The sequence below is a fragment of the Biomphalaria glabrata genome, unplaced genomic scaffold (assembly GCF_947242115.1).
Source record: "Biomphalaria glabrata unplaced genomic scaffold, xgBioGlab47.1 scaffold_20, whole genome shotgun sequence".
Taxonomy (NCBI): domain Eukaryota; kingdom Metazoa; phylum Mollusca; class Gastropoda; family Planorbidae; genus Biomphalaria; species Biomphalaria glabrata.
The window spans coordinates 208474-225910 of NW_026602928.1; the positions used below are offsets into that span (position 1 = coordinate 208474).

General features: G+C 33.7%; 2 long non-coding RNA genes across 15 annotated transcripts in view; both read right to left on the reverse strand.

Annotated features, from left to right (window-relative positions):
* LOC129924126 (uncharacterized) overlaps positions 1-8544 on the reverse strand; it is a 29665-nt gene extending 21121 nt beyond the window's left edge. For 8 of the 14 annotated variants that reach the window (XR_008776055.1, XR_008776051.1, XR_008776049.1 and 5 more), the window contains exons 1-7: positions 8120-8542; positions 7922-8016; positions 7610-7751; positions 7421-7515; positions 7009-7196; positions 5337-5465; positions 4037-4212 (exon numbers count right to left, since the gene is read on the reverse strand). This is a non-coding gene — a long non-coding RNA (uncharacterized LOC129924126). Of the gene's footprint in view, positions 1-4036; positions 4213-5336; positions 5466-7008; positions 7197-7420; positions 7516-7609; positions 7752-7921; positions 8017-8119 lie in introns of all 14 variants that reach the window. The other 6 variants (XR_008776058.1, XR_008776054.1, XR_008776053.1 and 3 more) reach the window with 6 other exon arrangements.
* Positions 8545-9072: 528 nt separating this feature from the next.
* LOC129924127 (uncharacterized) lies at positions 9073-10234 on the reverse strand. The gene is made up of 3 exons (XR_008776060.1): positions 10129-10234; positions 9661-9795; positions 9073-9208 (listed from the first exon to the last, which is right to left on the reverse strand). It is a non-coding gene; the product is annotated as an uncharacterized LOC129924127 (long non-coding RNA).
* Between the last annotated feature and the right edge of the window lie 7203 nt (positions 10235-17437).

Here is a 17437-nt window from a genome sequence, read left to right on the forward strand (position 1 = left end):
AGATGAGCGTGATACAAATGACACAAATCCCAACTGTTCCTGCACAATCATATACATCTGATGGCTTCTATTTTCATCCTTTTTTTTTTAACATTTGTTTTGCAAACGTGCATCAGTTGAATAGCTGGAGCCCAATAAAAAGTTTCAGGCTTGCATTTTCGGCTGACTCCTGTTTTGAGCTTGTCGACCGACAACTTCATTTTGATGAACTGACTGTAACAATATTTGTGATGACGTCGTGTTCAAGCTATTGAAGGTGGTCTACAAGCATCCGGTTTGAGGGCTGAATCAGCCTCACAAACTTCGCACTCAACTAATGTCGAGTGAGTTGAATCAGCCTCAAAGCTTGCACTCAACTAATTATGTCCCAACTATTATTCAACTGAACTGAAATAACCGGTTATTTCACAAACTCATTCTTCTATGATATTTTTATAATGCCTTTAAACATTCCAAGTTATGATGATGCTTTGTCCAAGGCATTGTAGCACGTGAAAAAAGCAAAACAAGAAAAAGGATGTGCACTGCTGGGTTGTCTACAAATGCACACAGACATAACCAACTATTTTGTCTTGGATCAACAATTCAATTGATGACTATTAATACATCTAGTCCTCAGCTAAAAATCCTCATGTTTAAAACATAATACAATATCCTTTCCTATAAGTACAAAGATGGCCACCGAGACCGATCTTCTTTGAAAAAGTCCTCAACTACATCCTTTTAACATGAAGATGGCTAAAGAGCCCAGTCTTCACTTTAAAAATTCCTACGTTAATCATTCCTATGAACACGAAGATGGCTAAGGAGTCCAGTCTTCGCTTTTAAAATTCCTCCATTAATCATTCCTATAAACACGAAGATGGCTAAGGAGTCCAGTCTTCGATTTTAAAAGTCCTCCATTAATCATTCCTATAAACACGAAGATGGCTAAAGAGTCCAGTCTTCGCTTTTGAAAAGTCCTAAGCTAAACATAGTAAAGTCATCAATTAAATGTGTTTTCTCCGCAACTATTTAGTTGGTCTGCAAGTACAAATGTTGATTAGTGTGCGTTGCATCACGAGCGGCGATATTTCCTTTGATGGACAGGTTCTTATGTTCCTTGAATGTGACTTAATTATTGTTACAAACCTTCCATCGGAATATAAATGAAGACGTCTAACACAGTTATACATCCTTATGAATTTCTTTTTTAAGCACTCAAAGAATGATTTCACTGGGAATCGCAAATACATTTTGATCACCACATTAAGTGCAGAGATGAAAAATCTGCGAATTATCACACATTTGTACACACACGTTTGTAGATATCCTCATCACAATTAAATAGAGATGTTTCGAAACATCACTGGTTACATCGCTTCACAATGTCTCAGTGGATGAGAGATGAGCGTGATACAAACGACACAAATCCCAACTGTTCCTGCACAATCATATACATCTGATGGCTTCTATTTTCATCCTTTTTTTTTTTAACATTTGTTTTGCAAACGTGCATCAGTTGAATAGCTGGAGCCCAATAAAAAGTTTCAGGCTTGCATTTTCGGCTGACTCCTGTTTTGAGCTTGTCGACCGACAACTTCATTTTGATGAACTGACTGTAACAATATTTGTGATGACGTCGTGTTCAAGCTATTGAAGGTGGTCTACAAGCATCCGGTTTGAGGGCTGAATCAGCCTCACAAACTTCGCACTCAACTAATGTCGAGTGAGTTGAATCAGCCTCAAAGCTTGCACTCAACTAATTATGTCCCAACTATTATTCAACTGAACTGAAATAACCGGTTATTTCACAAACTCATTCTTCTATGATATTTTTATAATGCCTTTAAACATTCCAAGTTATGATGATGCTTTGTCCAAGGCATTGTAGCACGTGAAAAAAGCAAAACAAGAAAAAGGATGTGCACTGCTGGGTTGTCTACAAATGCACACAGACATAACCAACTATTTTGTCTTGGATCAACAATTCAATTGATGACTATTAATACATCTAGTCCTCAGCTAAAAATCCTCATGTTTAAAACATAATACAATATCCTTTCCTACAAGTACAAAGATAGCCACCGAGACCGATCTTCTTTGAAAAAGTCCTCAACTACATCCTTTTAACATGAAGATGGCTAAAGAGCCCAGTCTTCACTTTTAAAATTCCTACGTTAATCATTCCTATGAACACGAAGATGGCTAAGGAGTCCAGTCTTTGCTTTTAAAATTCCTCCATTAATCATTCCTATAAACACGAAGATGGCTAAGGAGTCCAGTCTTCGATTTTAAAAGTCCTCCATTAATCATTTCTATGAACACGAAGATGGCTAAAGAGTCCAGTCTTCGCTTTTGAAAAGTCCTAAGCTAAACATAGTAAAGTCATCAATTAAATGTGTTTTCTCCGCAACTATTTAGTTGGTCTGCAAGTGCAAATGTTGATTAGTGTGCGTTGCATCACGAGCGGCGATATTTCCTTTGATGGACACGTTCATATGTTCCTTGAGTGTGACTTAATTATTGTTACAAACGTTCAGTCGGAATATAAATGAAGACGTCTAACACAGTATACATCCGTATGAATTTCTTTTTAGGCACTCAAAGAATGATTTCACTGGGAATTGCAAACACATTTTGATCACCACATTAAGTGCAGAGGTCAAAGACCTGCTAATTATCACACATTTTTTGTTATATTTATTGTTACAAACGTTCAATTGGAATATAAATGAAGGCGTCTAACACAGTTATACATCCGTATGAATTTCTTTTTTAAGCACTCAAAGAATGATTTCACTGTGAATTGCTAATACATCTAGATCACCAGATTAAGTGTAGAGTCTCAATGAATGAGAGATGAGTGTGATACAAATGACAATCCCAAATGTTCCTGCACAATTATATATATGTAATGGATTAAATCTTTTTTTTTTACATTTGTTTTGCGAATGTGCATCAGTTGAATATCTGGAGCCAAATAAATAGATGCATCATGACAGCAACATTTCCTTTGGTGGAAACGTTCATACTGATTGTTCATTGAATGGGCATGCAATTGTATCACATGGAATAGTAGATTTTTGTTTTCACATTAACTCCCAACATGAAAATATAATGCACATTTTTCCACACCTTAGAAATGAAACATTTTAAGAGTATTCAAGTCAACTTAATATGTCATTATATTGCACATAATCACAAGAAACCATAAATGTTTTTTTTCACACTATCACACACTGAAGAATTGAAACAGTTTATTTAGTTAAAGATCTACATGAAGTCAAGTCAACTTGTTTATGCAATAGTACATATCACTGTGAATTGGAGATCCTTTTTTTTTTGTCCAATTAAGTACTGGGGTGTTAAGATCATGCACATTAACACATAGTTGCTACAATAGTAACTTTAATCATCCCAATCTCCAGTAACTTGAATCATCCCAATCTCCAAGTGGCAAAGTGAAAGTTGATGGTGATTCACAACTTTTCATTTTTGTGTTTGAATTCCATATTTAGAATACATTACTATTGAATTAATCCAAATGACAAAGAATCCAATTCCATTATTTGTTGAAATATATTTACATTTATACAGTTGGAATTATTTCAGAGCAATGCAGTTTTTCTGAAAAATTTAATAGGAACATCCACATATTTTAACTGAAATTAAAATGGTATATCACTAAGTTTAACAAATGAAAATTCAGTTTACTTTCATAACTAGACACTACTAAAACAAATACAATACAGATTTCTTTAACTAGACAGGTGAACTTACAAGTTGTGTGTGAAGTGTTTGTGAAGTAATTACTGACATCATAATATACAAAACAAATACAGGAACCATGCATACATATACAACTAATGCAGGATATTTAAAGTATCATGCACATACAACATACAACTAATGCAGGATATTTAAATTATCATGCACATACAACATAAAACTAATGCAGGATATTTAAAGTAACATACACAAACAACATACAACTAATGCAGGATCATCACTTTACAAAAAAATAAATGCTGTGAAGTATAAGAATATTTCTTACCTTATTCTTAATATGGCTCCATTTGAAGAAATGGCAGACGAACTTAAGATAAAACATGTTGATCATTTGTAGATCGGTAGAATCTTTTCACAGTGAGAGAGACGTTTAATGTTCCTTCTGTAGCCTTGAAATGTTCATCCTTTTTCCTTGACCTCATGTTTAATTGACCATTTAGTCTATAAGTGAGATAAGAAAAATGCACTGTTTAACAAATACATCACATTTAAATGCATAACCTTTAAATGCAATATTGATAAAATTTCTTTTCATTCAAGAAGAGCTTTTTCTGTCTCAGACCTAATGTTTAAAAAGAATGTGTTTTTAGTGATGGTCATTTTGTTTTCAAATAATAGTCATACTATCTCACTGTGTGATGGAAAAATAGAAAAGGTTTATGAGACTTCATGGTATTTTAATGTCAATTTTTTTATGTATCTCTCTTTGATAGGAGGTATAGTGGTTGAGCGGTAACACACTTAGCTTATAAAGTTGAAGTCCCAGGTTTGAATCCTGATATTTTAAATTTTGGGACCTTTGGGTACGTCAAGATTCTACCCAACTCTAATGGGTACCTGCATTAGTTGGGGAAAGTTAAGGCGGTTGGTTGTTGAGCTGGCCACATGACACCCTGGTTAACTGTGGGCCACAAAACATGACCTTTACATCATCCTTCCTATAGATCGCAAGGTCTGAAAGGGGAACATTTTTTTAAATAAGAAAATCACATTCAACTTTTCATTTGGCTATATACATAAATGTGCCACGAAGAATGAAGCAAATTGCTTATTTTAAATTTTTAGGAAGTAATGCAGTCTAATGTGAGTTCATTAATTTGTGTTTTTAACCCAAAAGCTCCATCTTTTAGGTTTTGAAATGCTATCCAATTAAACAAAAGGAGGTAACTAATTTTTTTTAAAAATAATAATTAAATAAATAAATAAATAAGTAAATAATACAAACAAAATAAATAAATTACATAAATAGAAAAATATAGCTAGTTTTAAAATACTTCAAATATCAAAAGTATAAGTACACATTTTAAAAATATCTAATTTCACAAGTAGGCCTTATAAGCTACCCTATCTAGACTTTTATTTAAAATATTTTTAGAAAAACAAAAGACTATACAGATCTGGCTTAAGTTTTGTGTTTTGGTTCTAAACTAGCTCTTATTGTCTGAAAGTTTAAGAAACTATTGCTAGGGTCCTAAAAAAATACATCAGAATTAGGCTCCTATTGTAAAAACAATGCATCTTAAAGCAAAAGCTCTTGGGTTATAGTGTAAAAAAATATTTATTACCTTGATATGTAGATCACTAGATAAACTTTATGACAATAAAGTTGACAGTGGAGAATCAAGGCATCAGTGAAGAATCAGTGCACAATGATTGAGCCACTAACCTCCAGATCAGTAGCATGTAGAGTCTGTCTTTAAAAAAAAAAAACTTGAATGTTGAAGCAAATTTACAAATTGAAAGAAAAATGTCAATCTAAAAAAAAAAAAAGGAAACAGTAATAGCCCTTGCCCAAGTGTATTAATATATATATATATACTAGATATATTTTACCAGCGACCTGCAGGTCTTTATTTGCTTATTACTGTCGATATAGTGTTTTTAAAACATTTAAACGAAATAATAATGTAATAAATAAAGCGAATGTGTAAATGTAAAAATAGTATGAATGAAGCCATCAAATCAAAATAGCTAATCTACTTAAATCCATTTTTTCAAATTAAAACATTTGCTTGTAGGCCTACATATATTTGATTAAAATTTGAAATGAATAGACTTAATTTTGTATGTTCATGTGTTAAAGTATAAAGTAGATCTTGAGGTAGACAAAGATCTAGATCTAGACTAATCTAGAGTTAAAAATTGGCTTTTATAGAGTTCATTCTGTGCTGCGCATGCATGAACTTTTTTCATGAATGAATATAGGCCTATCTCAACACGGCTACGCAGCTTTAGCGAACAGCGAACGAATGTATTAAAAAAATTTAAATGTTACTTTGATTAAAATATGAAATGAATGGACTATAATTAGTATGTTCATGTGTTAAAGCATAAAACTATCTTTGCAAAAAAAAGTTTTATCATCTTAGAGTTCAATAAGAGTTTTAGACCTAGGCATAGACTATAACGAACTAATGTAAAAATGATTTTGTAACACAAATTTGAAGGTTAATTTTATTAAATAATGAAATAAATAAACTATATTTTGTATTTTCATGTGTCAAAAAAAAAAAAAATAATAAGTGCAAAGTTTAGTTCTAAAAATTAGATCTAGATCTAAATCCTTTCGATCTTTTCTCATGTCAACATTGTAAACATCGCCTAGATCCATAAAATACTATAGCTGTAATAGAGCTGGTCTTTTTTTTTTTTTTTGATGGTCTTAAGTTTGTTTTAGGGCCACAATACATACACTATGGTCTAAGTTGGTACCCAAGGAACATTTCTGCCAAGTTTTATCAAGTTTTTATTTCTATACTGGAACATACATACATACATACGCCAAACATTCTGCTTTATATAATATATATATATATATTAATAAAATATCAATCTTACAAATCAGAAGGTAAGTTATTATAAAAATGTATGCACCATTCAAACAGTAAATGTGAAGCAGCTCTTGTGTGGTTGCAACTACACCACCTTATTAAAAGTTCACATTTTGGTCCTAATTTGTTAACTTTAGAAGAAAACATGTAGATTATAAACCTAAAACTAGAGCAATGTTTGAAAATTTGCTGGCCAAACAACCCATGGTTAACCAATGGCCATAGAAACAGTTGAGCTTGACACTATCTGACCCATGATCACTTGGTCTGAAACGAGTACTCTAAAACTAGTACTCTAAAACTAACATTTTATGTTTTTATAACAGATTTTTATATGCTTTTAAAATTATTTTTTTTTTTTACTTTGCTTTAAGATATTTGACTGGTACACTAGAATTCAACTCACCTATTGTTCTTAGAGAATTAACTAAGTAACCTTGGACACAAACTTGATCTCCTTGGCCTGACATATCCAGACTCATGACAGTAAAGTGGGTCACTACCAATGCAAGAAAGGTGTACACACTGTTTGGCAGAGTGACTTGGCAATGAAGACTTGTGTATCATAGGGGTGCACTGCTGATAGCTGATACCCTGAAAACAGTTTGTGATTACATAATCTTATTTGATTGACCTAAATTAGGTAAATTAATAAATGCCTTTTAATATTATATTAGTTATGATGATGCATTGTCCAAGGCTAAGTAATGCATCAAATAACAAAGATAGTTATCTAACAAAATAAATACCTATAGCTTTTAATATTTTCTTCTTTTGTAAAATTTGTTTGGTGAATGAAAATAAAACTTTGTACTCACTGTGTAGCCATCTTCATAGTCTTGAGAAATGAACCAGACAGACCATTAGACATTTGTTGATATGCAGATCAGGGTTATGCTAACCAAATCTAAGGCTTGACCAAAACACAGAAAATAGTTCAGAATAATGTTTAAAAAATTTGAATAAATTGTTTCTGAATTAACTGTTGAAGAAAAAAAATGTCTTACTTTGGCTTTGAAAGCTTTAATTCATACAAATGCCAAAGAGAAAACTGTAATCATCTGATAGCAGATTACCAAGGAATAGTAGTTGCTTGGATAGGATGACAAATTGGTACTGTTGGCAACAGAATGTTTTCTTGTTAAGATTCTGAAATATGGAAACATCATATACTGAATTAGAATCTCTCTTAAAATACACTATCTCATGATATTAAAATAACATTGTTATATAATAATAGTAAAATAATATATTTAATTTAATTTCCATTATCTTTTTTGTAAAATGTGATTTGAATGAAATTAAAACTTTGTACTCACAGTGTAGCCATCTTCATAGTGTTAAGAGATGAACCAGACAAACCATCAAACATTTGTTGATATGTAGTACAGGAATATGCTAAGCAAATCTGAAGCTTGACCAAAAACAGAGAAAAATGTATAACAAGTTATTTTTAACATGCAATGATAAATTATTTTAGAATTAGCAGTTAAAGAAAAGAAAAAAATAAGTCTTACTTTGGCTTTGAAAGCTTTAATTCATAAAAATGCCAAAGAGATAACTGTCATCTGATAGCAGATTACCAAGGAATATTTGTTGCTTGGATGACAAATTGGTACTGTTGGCAGCAGAGAATGTGCACTTGTTAAGCTGATTAAATATGGAAACTTGAACTACAATATCTCTTAAATACACTATCTCATGATATTTAAAATAACATTGTTTCTATGAAAACAATAGTTAAGCCTATAAGTATTGCATGGTTTGACTATGTTAAATAAGATATGAAGGAAAAATACTTGCCCTATAATTAGACTTCCCATGATGTTTACTTCTAGATTTAATTTCTTCATTCATATATTTACCTGACCTGTCTGTTTACAGCTTTGGCTTTTATCTTCCAGGCTAGTAGTTGATTAGTAATCAATACTCAACGTCTTGAACTGATTAAAAAAACAACTACAAGGTAAATAAATAATTGTATAATTACACATTAAGATGCAATTATTATCATTTGAATTCAACCAGATATCAAGTAGCTGAGCATTTAAACAAATAAATGGCATCTAATAAAAAATTGCTATTTAAAAGTCTTAGTGAAGATACTGGGATTTTGACTAAGCTTCATAATGAGATAATCCCCAATTGGATCTAGCTCTTTAAATGTTAAAGTGAAGAAAATTTATTAAAGTTGTTATGTATACATTTGAAACTAATTACCATAAGGCTAAGAGATAACAGAAAACAAATATTCTTAAATTGTTAGGAAAATATTTAAAACATTTTCAATTAGCATGCAATAAAAAAAAAAAAAAAAAGAAAAATGCAATTAAAATATATAAATACATAGAAAAAAAATATACTTGCTTTGATAGGTCTGTAGTAAGAAACTGGTTCTTATTTAACATTCATGAAAAGAAATGAATTAAATTAAAGTAGTTAAATGTAACATTGGAAAGAACCACTTGCCTTAAAAAGAGAAATATGGTACAAGCTTGCTACAATTCTGATTATAGGTGCTTTTTATTTCTCAGATGTCTCTTAGTCATAGTTCTCATAATCTAGATCCCATTTCTAGATCACTTGGCTGTAAACTGCATTTGGAACTGAAAATGTTATAAAATATGAGAATATGGATGTTATGACTGCAAAGAGAAAGAGTTTATTTTGAAGATATTGATTTTATTACCAAGTTAGTAAGGCTAAACCTGAGTTTACCTATCTCATAAATAATACATCAATCATAATCAGGCTTTTCTAATATGCATATATTTAAAACTAGTTTCCAAAAACTAAGATAACAGAAAAATATACAAAGTGTTATGTTAATATTAAAAACAAGTTTAATTAGCATGCAGTACAAAGTCAAAAAAACTATACTATTACTTACTGTGCTGCTCAATATCTATATATACCAACTGCCTGCCTATTCTTTATTAAGCAAGCATCAAAAGAAACTTAAGTCTAAATTACATAAATTATAGCATTTGAAGCAATGTCTTTGGAAAAAAAAAATTGATCATCTTATCTTCACTACTTTCCATCACAACACCCTCACCTGTTCCTTTGTTGAACTGCTGGGGCAACACACACAATCTGTCAACTGTCCTTCACTTCGCTCACAAGGCTGTACACCTTAATATCTCGTTCTGAACATTTTTAATGTGATATGAAGCTTGTGTTGAAACTTTGGCTAACAAAAAAAAGTTTGAATTCATTATTTCGAAATGCACATCAAGCATTATGAAATTCAACCATTGTTATGCATATATTTTTAATTACAAAATGTTCTATAAAATCAGAAAATTATTCTTTAAATGTTATATAAACATTAAAAATATATTCTCAAATTGCATGCAAAAAAAAAAAAACAAAGAACATAACTGAAACATTAAAAAAAAAACAAAAAAAAAACAACTTGCTAGATCAGTAGTTCCACAGCTTTCCTGTTCCTAATTAGCATACTTCAAATGAAACAATGAATTTAAATGAAAAATGCATAAATCACAATGAATGGATTACTTACCTTAAATAACACTTTGTAGCATAACACTTTACACATGTTTTAACTTCTGACCAGTTCCTCACAAGTGATGGTTATAATCATCTGATAACTAGACATTGATCTGAAAATGTTCACAAATTTAATTATGATAATGAATAAATAAAACATTGGACTATGAAATCAGAGTTGTTAAGTTTTTTTGAAGATAAAATTTCAACTTAACTATTAAAAATAGATCTATAAAAACTATATGAAGCTTAATGAGTTATTAATTAACATAATTATTCTTTAAATAACTTCAATTAAAAACATGCTCAATTTGCATGCAATAACACAAAAGATAAAGCAACACACAAAAAAAGAATGAAACTTACAGATATTTGCTTTGCTAAATCAGTGGTTTAATAGCTTGCCCTTGCTTATTAGGAAAATTTTATGACAATGAAATTAAATTCAAAATTGTTAAATTCTACCTTTGTCAATGACTACTTGCCTTAAAGAATGCCGGCATCCTTGATACACCAATTTTTTTAGCGTTTTTATTTACTGTCTGCTTCTCAGAGGCAATAATTTCTAGCAATCTGTATGATGTTCCCTTTTTATATTACAAAGAAAGAGATCTGTGTTTTGATCTAAAAAGAAAAGTTAAAAACTATTCATTACAACACTCCTGTTTAAAATATAATTGGTTGCTAAATTTTTTAAACACTATTATTATAGCTTTTATATAGCGCTACTTTCATGCCTATAGCATGCTCAGAGCGCTTTGGTCCAATCTTATTTGTGGACCAGTTGGGGGGGGGGGGGGGGGGGGTATCTAGGAATTGGTTTTCCGTGCTGCCTTTAGGCGCTCAGTAAGCGCAACTCTGCCCGAGTCGGGTGTCGAACTTCGAGCCCCCTTCTAAGTAGCCAAGACAAGACAAGGTCAAGCACACTTAGTCTCTCAACCACGCTTCCCACTAGATCTAAGTTACATTTCTAGCATAATAAGGCACCATCTTTAATACAAAGGACTGTGAAGGTTATGGATAAGCAGACAGTCTTTAATACAAAGATTATGGATGAATGACACCATCTTTAATACAAAGATTATGGATGAGTGATACCATCTTTAAAACAAAGATTATTATGGATGAGTGACACCATCTTTAATACAAAAATTATGGATGAGTGACACCATCTTTAATACAAAGATTATGGATGAGTAACACCATCTTTAATACAAAGATTATGGATGAGTAACACCATCTTTAATACAAAGATTATGGATGAGTGACACCATCTTTAATACAAAGATTATGGATGAGTAGGCCTGCAGTATTTCACATGGCTATGCAGACCAAGTCGTCAATGCATATTTCGACACAAATGAACAACTTAAGACCTAAAATCTAAACTAAGTAACTAGTTATGTTATTAAGGCAGCATTTTCTTTTCACAAATATGATAAGTACAAAGTAAGACTGGCCTAGGATACACTTGATGCAGGTAACAATAACACAACAGTAGTTAGATGTTTACTAGATCTAGAATTCTCTCTCTCTCTATATATATATATATATATATATATATATATATAAAGTAAAGTTCCCCTTTTAGACCTTGTGGTCTATAGGGCAGATGATGTAAAGGTCATCTGATTCTGTGGCCTACGGTTAACGAGGGTGTCATGTGGCCAGCACAACGACCAACCGCCTTTACTTTTCCCCAACTAATGTTGATGATTTGATTTTTGATTTGAGGCACATCGGCACAATTTAGGCCATGTCGTGCCTGCAGTCCCTTACGGACTACTCTCTCTCTCTAAACAACAAGGGCCAGATTCTATACAGTCATATAATTAAAATCAAGGTCTATTCACAGTTAAAATAGTAAAGGTAGTAAAAATTTAGATATTTGGTAAAAATCTAATGTAAATAGTGCATGTTCACAAATTCAGAAATCACATCTTCGTAGATAGCCCCACTTCCCGAATAAAGCCCAGTACCTTCCCAGGGTCGACATTATTAAATAGTGTTTTTAGATTAGTGGCTCTAAAATATTTCGCCCTGACATCCTGGTATCTGGGGCAAGCCCAACTAATGTCAGGTACCCATTAGAGCTGGATGGACTCAGAGGCGCCCAAGGATCCCGATATAAAAATCCCAGCCTTCACTGGGATTCAAACCCGGGACCCCAGGTTCAGAAGGCAAGCGCTTTACGGCTCAGCCGCTGCGCCTCCATATATATATATAGATCTTTAGCCTAGAAATATATAGTAATAAATATGTAGATCTAGGCTTATAGACCACTAGAATCTCAATCTAGATTAGAGCTAGATCTATCTAGACTTCTAGATACTAAGAGTCTCTAGATCTAGATACAGATGAGCCGGTTATCGTTATCGTGACGTAAGCAAATTTACTTTATCTAAAAGGCCTATATTCCCTATAAGAGTGAATAGTCTATATCTATAATCCATATTATAGTCTATAGCCTATACATCTCTAGAATCTAGACATAAATTAATCATGTTATAAAAGTTATTTAATCTTTGAAAGAATTACCATAAAGTTGATAAAGAGTTAGTTGCCAAAGCAAGTAAATATTGACTAGATAATAAGATGGCATTACTAAATTTAAATTAGATCTAGAAGACACTGCAAACATACCTGGAACCGAAGATTAGACACAAGGGACATAACGAGATAGGCAATAGATAGGATTAGCCTCATAGGAGCGTCCCATTTCATTTGAATGCTGGCAACACACTGAGCTCTATTCACTTCGACCGCACGTGACCAATAGGCTTCTGTGTCAAAACTTGACCGAGATTAGGTCTAATAGATTGGGATTGGCCAGTTTATCCAAGACGTGCATTTGTTACATCCGGAACTAGATAGACCCACACTTCGACGTTTAGTTGCTATGACACAATAGATCGCTTAAATTACTCTGACCCGTGACCCCTCAATACACATACACACAATATACTAACCAGTGGTGGGCAAACTCGTCATCCAAAAGAGAGAAATATAAACAATACAAAATTGAAGTTTGATCAGAGTTAGTAGCCCTGGAGACACTTTTATTTGAAATAATTAGGATTTAAAGTACAATCTCGCGACTACCGTTACCTTTGTCTTAGGTTGGGGGGCCTACATCAAATTAAACTTAGTATTATACCAGGGCCGGATTTACCTATAGGCAACACATGTTAGAACTATAACTTCCTCACAAGCTACGGTCTGCGGGCAATTTCTGTGCACGGATCAAAGGTTTGGAACTCACTCCCCATTGATCTCAGACAGACATGCTACACTAAATTCAAGAAGAACATTAATAAGACATATCTGTTTAAAACTTTTTATTTAGATTAGTTTGTGTCATTTTAGCTCTCCTGTTAAAGTTTGTAATGGCCTTGAGCCTACATTTTTTGTTTGTTAACTGCTCGAGTCGGGTGTCGAACCTCGAGCCCCTTTTATAGGTAGCCAAGCAAAGTTAAGTTCAAGCGTTCTTAGTCTCTCGACCACGCTTCCCAGATGTGCCGACAAATTCGATGGTTAGATTACACAAAGGATTGCGTAATAACATGTCCTTTTTTTTCACTAAATTATTATGTTTGTTTGTAAAATGTTTTACATGTTTCGGATGTTCATTCAGAGTTGAAGATAATTTACTTCCTAGTCCAAACCATCCTCAGGGCGACGGGAGAGGGGAGCGGGCTGGGTTTGAACCCGGGACCATCGCGAACGACAGTCCAGCGCGCATACCGCACGACCATCCTCGTAAATAATCCCCCATCGTAAATAATTAATAACCATTCCATCAAATATTGACTATGTTTATGACGTTGTTGATCTTTTTTAAATTAGCATTACATGTTCGTAATAAAAATAAAAGAGCTGTCATCTACAGATCGTTCGTTATCTCTGCACAGTGAATAGTGAATAATAAGATGTTTTTTTTTAATCGGTAAAAATTGTAGATTAAAATGTTTCTCTCTATAACCAACGAACTTTGTCATAGAGCAGAATATCTGCATCATAGATACACACACACTCTCTCTCGCTCTACTTCAATTAAAAATTCTTAAAATGTGCGAAGATTAAGATCACTAGATAAAATTCAAGTAGGCCTACTTTGCGAATTTCGGGAATTGTTTGCGCACTTAGTGATTCCTAATTAAAAAATCTCGTGATATATTTTTTTCTTTCAAAATTGAGACAAATCACAGACCTATAGGCCTTTATATTAACACCAATTTCTTCCACCTTTCTACTGTTGAAATCTAAACTCTTATTTTCCTAATGGAATTATTTTTTGTAAGCACTTAGTTATAAAATTTGCTAAATCTACCTCACGTATTATTCATTCAATTGGAAATTAATCCCAAAATTATTCTATTATATATGAGTATTGTGTATTGGAATGATTGCATGCCAAATGCAATCTTTAAATTAAGCGTAATGAAGGATGGCGTAACAGAGACCCACCCCCTCCCCCATGCGCTATAAAGATCAAATGAGGCGCCATTTTGATCGAGGTGACAGAGAAAAACAACTGCCAGAAAAGAATACATTTGATTAGAGTAGCACAATGATCAAAATCACTCAGAAGGTTAAAAAGTAAAGTAGCAATACTACATGACACTAGCTGTACCATAATTTACAAACACGAAAGGTCATCTGTCTTCATCGAGAAGTCCATACAAGTCTAACTTTTAAAACGCTGGTTGTGAAGTCAATAGAAGTCTAATTTATAAAACGCTGGTTGTGAAGTCGATAGAAGTCTAACTTCTAAAGCGCTGGTTGTTAGGGTGTATGTGTTCCGTGTGTGAATGGTGTTCGCATTTGCATCTATATTGTTATTGTTACAGTAGTTACTTGAGGTGGTCAAAGACAAAGACAGTTCTAGACAAACAATTTCCATTTGATTGGATCAATAAAAATTATCTAGTCTTAAAGTTTTCTGAAAACAAAATAAAATACTCAGAAAGACAGCAGGGTAAAGCACATTACTTGTTCCACGTGCTAGGACAAATGTGTACAAGTGCTCCTTCTTCAATGGTGCTATTAGAGCATGGAATGGGTTGTCTGAATCAGCCAGGAAAAGCAATGACTTGGAAAATACTAAATCACTAATTAACTAGATAACTGGATTCTCAAAGGCCGCAATTTTCCTTTGAAGTAACGTCTGTAATTCATCAGATAAGACAGGCGCAGTCGACGAAAAAAAAAAAAGAACGTAGGCCTCAGAGAACCTGCTTTTTATGCATAAGTTGTGGCAAAATATGCAGGTCGCAATTGGGTCTGCTTTGCCACGTTAAATGGGGCATTCATCTTTAGTCACACAATCTTCGGAATCAAAGGCAAAGAGATGAGTATGTATAAAGTTACTATGAAGCAAGCAGCTGGTGATCTCGTATGATGTAATCTTTTCTCACTGCTCGCTGCCACAACCGTGACCTCCGTGACCCCACAACACACCTGACCAGAGATTGATGTGCTGTTAATGAACAGATGCCCACTGTTGCAATAGGCCTACTTATCCATTCTCGCCCCATCTCTTCATTTGTGTGCGGCGAAAAAAAAAGGGCGCGGGTGGTCAACACTACGAAATAGAGACGGAGGTCGGTCTGCACGACTGGTTTAAAGTCCCCGAGATTGTGGGCGCCTAGCTGGATCTCAGAATTCAGGGTCAGGTCTAAACTTGTATCAACTACATGTTATAATAATGGGGAAATAAACACAAGTAAAACATGTAGGAAGCATAATTAGACTTTTTTTTTTAAAACTGAATTTGTGGAACTACTCAATGAAAGCAAACATGCTTTCTCTCCCTTGTTTTTAGTACCGGTATTAAAAAAAGTATCTTTTCAGACCTCACCATTTGTAGGTCAGATGATGTAAAAGCCATTGTTTTTAGGGCCGGATTTAAGTGAGATCATGCCGGGCTACAGCCTCTATAAAAAAAAGAAAAATATTACCGAATTATGACGGGTCTGAACTTTTTTTTTTTGGTCAAACATTCTATTTGTATTTTAGCCACCACAATCTTAAGTCGGTTGGCAACATTGTCGTGATTAACAAGTGCCCGCTTGTTGCATGCTCTTGAGTCTTTAATAATAATAATAATATGTAAATATAGCTCCGGATTTAAGTACCGGTATTGTTATTCATAATTATCATATAAGTCTTTTTAAAGCTTTTCGAAAAAGTGTATGGGACAAAATCCTGCCCCGGGGCCTGGACGCATTTTAATCCGGCCCTGTCTGTTTAAAAAGCCAACGCTTAACGATAGTGTCATGTGGCTAGCACAACGACCAACCTCCTTTACCCCGCCCCATTAATGCCAGGTACCCATTAGAGTTGTGTAGACACAGGCGTCATAATTATCACGAAATTAAAAATACCAGTCTTCAGAAATTCTTGCTGAGAACCATAGGAAGCTAAGTGCTTCACCACACAGGTATTTATCCCCCCCCCCCTCTTTTGGAGTTTTTAGAGCGGATAAAACAAAATGGAGCTGGGGTTGTAGCTCATAGTGCACCCACCCACGTTCACCTGTGTCGACCAACTGACATTTATACTGTTACGAAGTGTCCAGTTCGGTTGACCCATCGAACAGTTCCGTCTTAGTGTTACAGGTCTTCCCGCGCCACAGACGTCTGCCAGTCTACCATCACAACCGTCTATGAAGTAATCTAAGCTTGAGATTTTTTTTTTCTGGTTGCGCTACATCGAAGAAGGCATAAGTCACGGAGAGTTCATAAGGCTGTCTTTCCACAGCCAACGTGACACGGAGGTCACGGTCTTTCCCGAGCGGGTCCTTCGCGATCAGTGCAGAAGTTGTCTCAGTGCAAAACATCGTGATTTAATATGGACCACGGCGACTCGTGCCAATAAGTTAATGGTCTGACCCAGTGGTTTTTATTTTTGTAAAAAGAAACTAGATGCCGGCACTCAGTGATGGATTGCCTTACTTTTAACTATTTATAAATTAATAATAAACGTTAAAATACAAGAAAAGCAATTTTTCGCCCACATTGAAAAAGTTGCCGGTACGCCGTAGCTTCAAAAGAAAAGTAATGGTTATACCATATCGCCCCCTTTCCCAAAATAAACTATTCCAAATCAAATCAAAATAAACTATTCCAAATCAAATAATCTTTTACCTACAATCACTGACTGGTATATTGTTAATTACTAACACTGATTCATTGCTACAATACTGATTACCAACAATTGTGTAATCATCCTCTTTTTTGAAGCAACGTCTGTATTAGATAAGATAAGAAAGATACGAATTATTGATTGGTACATTACCTAGTAGGCTATTTACAATCATT